This window comes from Suricata suricatta, chromosome 2, assembly GCF_006229205.1.
Source record: "Suricata suricatta isolate VVHF042 chromosome 2, meerkat_22Aug2017_6uvM2_HiC, whole genome shotgun sequence".
NCBI classification, from domain to species: Eukaryota; Metazoa; Chordata; class Mammalia; order Carnivora; family Herpestidae; genus Suricata; species Suricata suricatta.
The window spans coordinates 147,092,538-147,098,923 of NC_043701.1; the positions used below are offsets into that span (position 1 = coordinate 147,092,538).

Genomic DNA, 6,386 nt, shown 5'->3' on the forward strand with positions numbered 1-6,386 from the left:
ACTTCAGATAGCTGTGAAATTAGGTGATTAACTAGTTGTTACTTAACCTTCTAATTTCTGTATAAGTCTAATTACATGAAATAGAAGTTGGGGTTTTGATTTTTTCCTTTGCTTTTCTGTTTGGAGTGTCATTGTAACTACTGTATTGTAAATGATGGAAAATAATTGCATATGTTAAAAAAATAAATTGTGTTATATTAAAAAAACAAACAAAAATAAATACGTTTTAAAAAATTAAAAAAAAGAAAAAATAAAGTGGATTTTGACTATTTATTATCTTTGTATTAATATAATTTATTTAATGTTAAGTTTTATGTAATTTAACTTTAAGGTGTTAATGACTCAGGAGTACTTTTCTTCTCTCAAGGTCAATTATGTTTCTCAGCTCTACTGTGAATATTGTTTGAAACCACACTATTGTCAATACTGTTTGTTAGTTTTCAAGTTTTGAGGGCCAACCTAGGGATAAAGCAAGTCAGAGACTTGTAGTTAGCTAACACAAAAATTTTCTTTTAAAAAAAATTTTTTATGTTTATTTATTATTGATAAAGAGAGAAACAGAGCATGAGTGGGGGAGGGGCAGAGAACGAGGGAGACACAGAATTGGAAACAGGCTCCAGGCTCTGGGCAGTGAGCACAGAGCCTGATGCGGGGCTCGAACCCACAAAGCATGAGATCATAACCTAGGCCGAAATCAGGCGCTTAACTGACTGAGGCACCCAGGTGCCCCAACACAAAGATTTTCAACCACGATGAACATGAAGACAATGATGTAACAAACATAAGAGGATGAGGAAGAATAATTGGCTTTTTTTCATCTTGCATAACAGCAAATATGGTCAACTTAATACATAGAGGAGTGAATGTACCATGAAATTCATGAAGGCAACTGCCAGAGGCAAATATGAGAATATGATGGACAAAGTTGGAAAGGAAATGGTTAGAAGAATAACATAAAAATATAATATGAATCAGGAAGGAGTCCAAGAAAGGAAGAAGAAAACAGGGGAAGCATGCCAATTGTCTTGTTTTTCATTTCTGAAGATCTAAAGGTACTATCTAAATTTATCCTAAAATAGAAGCATAAGCTAAAATTGTAATGGTATAACCATGAGAAGAGCTACAAGAAATTACTCTTAGTGATCATTAGGGCAAAGGGGAACATGATCAGAGGCAAAAGAGAAGCTAGTTTTTGGTTCTTATAAGCTGAATTTTGCTTTCATGTGCAGGTAGAATTTTATAAGTGAACAAAAACCCACATCACTATTAAAAAAGCAACTTCTGCTTCCTCAGCCTGGAAGTATATATACTTTGCAATAATCTTTTTTTACTGTGTATGTTGCTTTCGACCACATATGCAAATACCCTGAAAGGTCTATGTTCACATTTCATCCTGATTTACACTTCCCTTGGTTCTCCAGCTCCCCACGGCCAGCCAGGGGAATTCTCTGGTCACACTGGGGACTGGTCACATTTTGTGCTACAAATATTCACAATATGCTAAGCATTGCACTTTTCCATATGGTACATGCTTTTTTAAAAAGGTCTATTTATTTACTTTGAGAGAGAGAGAGAAATCGTGGGCATCGGAGCAGTGGAAAGGCAGAGAGAGAGGGAGAGAGAGAACCCCAAGTAGGCTCTGCACTGACAGCGCAGAGAGTCAACTCAGAGCTCAATCATAACAACCCGAGCTGTGAGATCATGACCTGAGCTGAAATCAAGGTTAATATATATTATTAACTGAATATACTGAGCCCCTGCCAGGTACCCCAACATTTTTATTATTTAATTCCTATTACCCTAAATGAATGTATATGGAAAGGGAGGCTCAGGCTGGTTAGACACTTTACTCAGAGTCCTACAGTTTAGTGGCTTAAGTTGGCAAGTTCCTGTTCTCTGCAGCAAAGGATTAAAATATTTAAACCAATATTGGTCAGGGCATCACCCTCTTCACCCTCCCACCAGCCTTGCCCAGGATATGCCCACAAGCAGAACTCTGTTGAGAAGTGTAGGGTGCCCTGACCTACACTTTAGACACTTACTCTATTTAATTCTCATTAAAACAAAATCTGTATGAAACAATTTTAATTTCTTCATTTTCAGATGGGGAACAGTCTCAGTGTAGTTAAATAATGTGCCTGAGATCACCGTTCCCGCCTGCTCCAAACCACCCACCTCCCAGCAACCCGTGACCGTCCCTTCCTCTGCAGGTCTCATGGTTGCTGGGAAGGGTGCTCCCAGGAGGGTGGGCGACATGGCCCACAGCCTCCTCCTTGAGCACAAGGGCTCCAGGTCTCTGATGGGATCCGTGGCAGCCCTGCCTCTGTTGATGTTCAAAGCTCACCTTGACCTCCTCCTGCTCTGCCTGTTTCTGCAGGGCGTGTCCAGGAGCCATGCCTGAGTGGAGTCCCCCAGGGGCCACAGGCCAGCTGGCAAAGTGGTTACTGAAGCATGAAGCCAGCACCTGCAGTGCCTACGTTGCATCCCTGTCACCAAAGGCCACTGTCCAAAGGGGCTTGTGCAAAAAACACTGAGGCCTCTAGGACGGCTGTGGAGGAGCTGGACTCTGTACCCTGTGACAAAGGATGCAGGTCCCAAAGAATAGCCCTGGGACACAGAGAAAGGTGCTTCCCTTCCTTTACGTCGTCTCACTGCATCTTGGCGGGAGTTGGGAGGAAGACTCCTCCACAGAGACATTACCCTTGACCAAGCTTCTGAAAACAGCAGTTAGGCCACTCTGCTCTTTCTGCTCTGCTCTGCCTCTCTGCATGGTGATCGTAACCTCACTCAGCTCTTCTGGACCCTCCAACCCCAGCCTCCCAGGCCTTTGGCTCCCTCTTCCCTTCTTCAGTGTCAAACAGGGCAGCATCTTGTTCAAAGTACCTGCATTCTGTCTCCTTTGGCTCCAGGAGAGGGTGTACTTAGCTGCCTTGCAGCAATCACTGTAAGGTGACCTCTTTGGGGCATGAGCATCTGGCTGAGTCTGATGCAGGATGAGACAGCCTTCCCCACACACATCCATAAAACAGTCCTCCATGTGGTTGCAGCCAGGACAGCCAACTTTGCTCAGGGTGAGCCACCAGCGATAGTTCTGACTGGGGGACTGACCCACAGTGACCCACAGTGATCTAATCACAGTCACGTCCAGACCCCATCCCGCCCACATTTGGTTGGCCAGGTGTTCACTGACTCAGATGGAGGTGGGAGGCTAGGGAACAGCTCTCTCTGGGAGGCTGACCTCACGGGAGAGATGATATTCTGGAACCGTGCACAGCTCTGTTCCACCATGGATGCTGTGGGCCAGGAAAGGAGCCAGCAAGAGTCCCGCAGGGGAATGATACAGACCTCGGGAAGGAGGGACAAGGGGCACTCACATCCGGCTTGCTTTGGCAGAGCTGACCACTCACTTTCTGCACCTCCAACCAAAAGCCTAGCCCGTGAGGCGTGTGGAGGAAGCGCCCAGGCCCCTGTGGTGAGGCTGAGGACACACCTCCCACCTAGACCTCACTTCTCTAAAGACAAGGGAGAAAAGTCTTGCTTCCAGAAACTGTCTCTGTTCTCTGACCCTGGCCTTCCTCCAAGATGTCAAATACGTGGTGGCCAGACACTGCTGCCAGGGGGTGGCTGTCCTCATTCAGGATTTGTCCAGGGGATCAGTTCTGGTTCACAGCCCGGCCTCGGAGGGGACATATTGAGTCCTTGGGTGCCACTTTCCCTCCTTCATCTTCCTGGTGACAGGGCCAGGAGAGCGGAGCACAGCTCCGTCCAGACTCCCCTGCCCCTCCTGCCCTGAGAATGAGGCCTCACCCACATTCCCGCCAGGCCCCTGGATGTCTCTGCCTTGCTGCCCACTGCTTCCTGGCCTGGCCCTCTCTTAGCCAGCTCCTAGCGTGCCCCTCCTCTGCGTGGCACACACTATCTTCAAGGAGCCTGATGCTCCAAGGTAAATTCTTCTCAGGCAGGGGCCAGTTCTCTGCACCTGGTAAGGGTCGATTGTGGCCCTTGGAAAGGGAAGAGCAGCCCTTCCTGGATTAAGTAGAATTTTGGAAGAGCCACTGTCTAGACCCTTCTCCCCTGTGGCCTTGTCCCGCCATCCTTCTGCCGCTACCTGTGTCCAAGATTCAGTCTGGGCCTGCCGGGTTGTTCCGGGTGCCACACCAATGCAGTGTGCTCTCCTCCTCCGTCCCCTCCCCTTCCTTCCTCCTCGTCCCCAGTCCGGCTGCTGCGCAGTAGTTGACCCGTGTGATGACCGGAGAGCAGTTCGCCCCTTGCACCGCACGACTTTGGGCACTTGTGAAATGAATGTGTTTTTACTTTTGTTTCTCCTGGTTTCCTCAGGCCTGCAGACAGCCCACAGCCCACGGCCCAGCTCTGTGGGCTCCTGGAACCCTAGCTCTTCACGTCGGCCTCTCCTTGGGCTGTCACTTAAGGTCTGGGACCCTGGCCTTGAGCCTGCCATCTCCTTGGGACTCACATGTGCTGTGGCCACTTCTCTAGAACTATGTCTCCACTGGTAGCTACCAGAGGCTTTGTGAATCCTCTTTATTTTTTTCTTTAGCATGTGTTTAATATTTTTTTTACATGTAAACAGTGGATTCATTTGGCTTTTTTTATTGAGTTGTAAGAAATGATCAAATTTTATTTTTTTCTTCTATTTCTATCCACCGCTTCTCGACCTTTTAGCTAAGATCAAGTGTAGTATCTGTTCCTATATGTCTATCCACTTGTCTAATACACTTATTAATAACTCATCTTTCTCCATTGAAGTGAGATGTCACCTTTGAGTACACTAAATTTGCACATGTAACTGAGGCTTTTTCTGGATCTTTTGTTCCACTGTTTCCTCTATTTATCTACAAGAACATTATTTCCATGATAGAAGACTTAGAGTATATTTTGATTTGTGGTATAGCTAGTCTTCTCTTCTTGCTTTCTTTTTTTTCTAAAAAAGTTTTATTATGGAAAATATTTGAATAGACATAAATAAAGTAATATAATGAACCCATGTACCCATGGTTCAACTTCAGCCTTGATCAACATTTTGCCATTTTTTGTTCATTTATATCTTATTGCCTATTTAATTATTTTTATAGTTTTTTCATGTAACATTTTATGTATGCATATTAAAAAAATTTTTTTAAACATTTATTTATTTTTGAGAGACAGAGAGAGACAGTGTGATCAGGGGAGGGGCAGAGAGAGAGAGAGACACAGAATTCGAAGCAGGCTCCAGGCTCTGAGCTGTCAGCGCAGCTGACATGAACCGCGAGATCATGACCTGAGCCAAAGTCGGACACTCAAACGACTGAGCCACCCAGGCACCCCATATGCATATTTTTTTATGTATATTTAAAAAATGCTTGGGACATTTGGTTGGCTCAGTCAGTTGAGTGGCCAACTTCAGCTTGGGTCATGGTCTTGAGGTTTGTGGATTTGAGCCACACATCGGGCTCTGTGCTGACAGCTCAGAGCCTGGAGCCTGCTTCAGATTCTGAGTCTTCCTCTCTCTGTGCCCCTCTCCTGCTCATGCTCTGTCTCTGTCTCTGTCTCTCTCTCATAAAAATAAACATTAAAAAAGCTAAAAAATAAATAAAAACACTCCACTTGTGTAGGTCAAATATCAAAACATAAAATATTCCCATCACTTCAGAAGTTCCTTTGGGCCTCTTTCTAGTCAATACCTCATTCCCAGAGGCAATCGATGCTCTAATTTTCTTTTAGCATAGGTTATTTTTTATATAAGGATCACAGAATGTACTTTTTGTGTGCAGCTCCATTCAGTCAGTAATGCCGGTGAGATTCATCTGTGTTGAAGGGGGTATTGATAGTTAGATCTTTTTATTGTTGAGTAGAATTCTATTATACAAATATACCATGATTTGTTTACTCATTATCCAGTTGGTGGGCATTTGGGTTATTTCTGGTCTTTAGCTATCATACATAAAGCTGTTATGAATATTCATGCATGATTTTGTGTGGACATGTGTTCTTATTTATCTCTGGTAAGTAGGTAGAAATGCATTGCTGAGTCACATAAGTGTATGTTTAACTTTGTAAAAAACTGTTAAACTGTTTACAAAAATAGTTGTATTATTATACATTCCTACCAGCAATATAGGGGTATGCCTCTTCCTCCAAATCCTCTCTATCTGGTGTTATTAATCTCTTTTAGCCATTGTAGCAGGTTTACTAAGGCAACTCAGTGTGATTTTAATTTCTACTTATTTGATAAGTAATAATATTGAGCATTTTTTGGCCATTTGTATATATTTATGTGTATATATATATGCATATACCTATATATTTTATATATTAAACATTTTTTTGGACATTATTTTATTGGGTTTTATATTTTTAATTCTTGATTTGTTGGAGTTCTTTATATG

General features: G+C 43.6%; 1 pseudogene; it reads left to right on the top strand.

Annotated features, from left to right (window-relative positions):
- Positions 1-4,663: 4,663 nt before the first annotated feature.
- LOC115286063 lies at positions 4,664-4,842 on the top strand (annotated as a pseudogene).
- Positions 4,843-6,386: the final 1,544 nt, after the last annotated feature.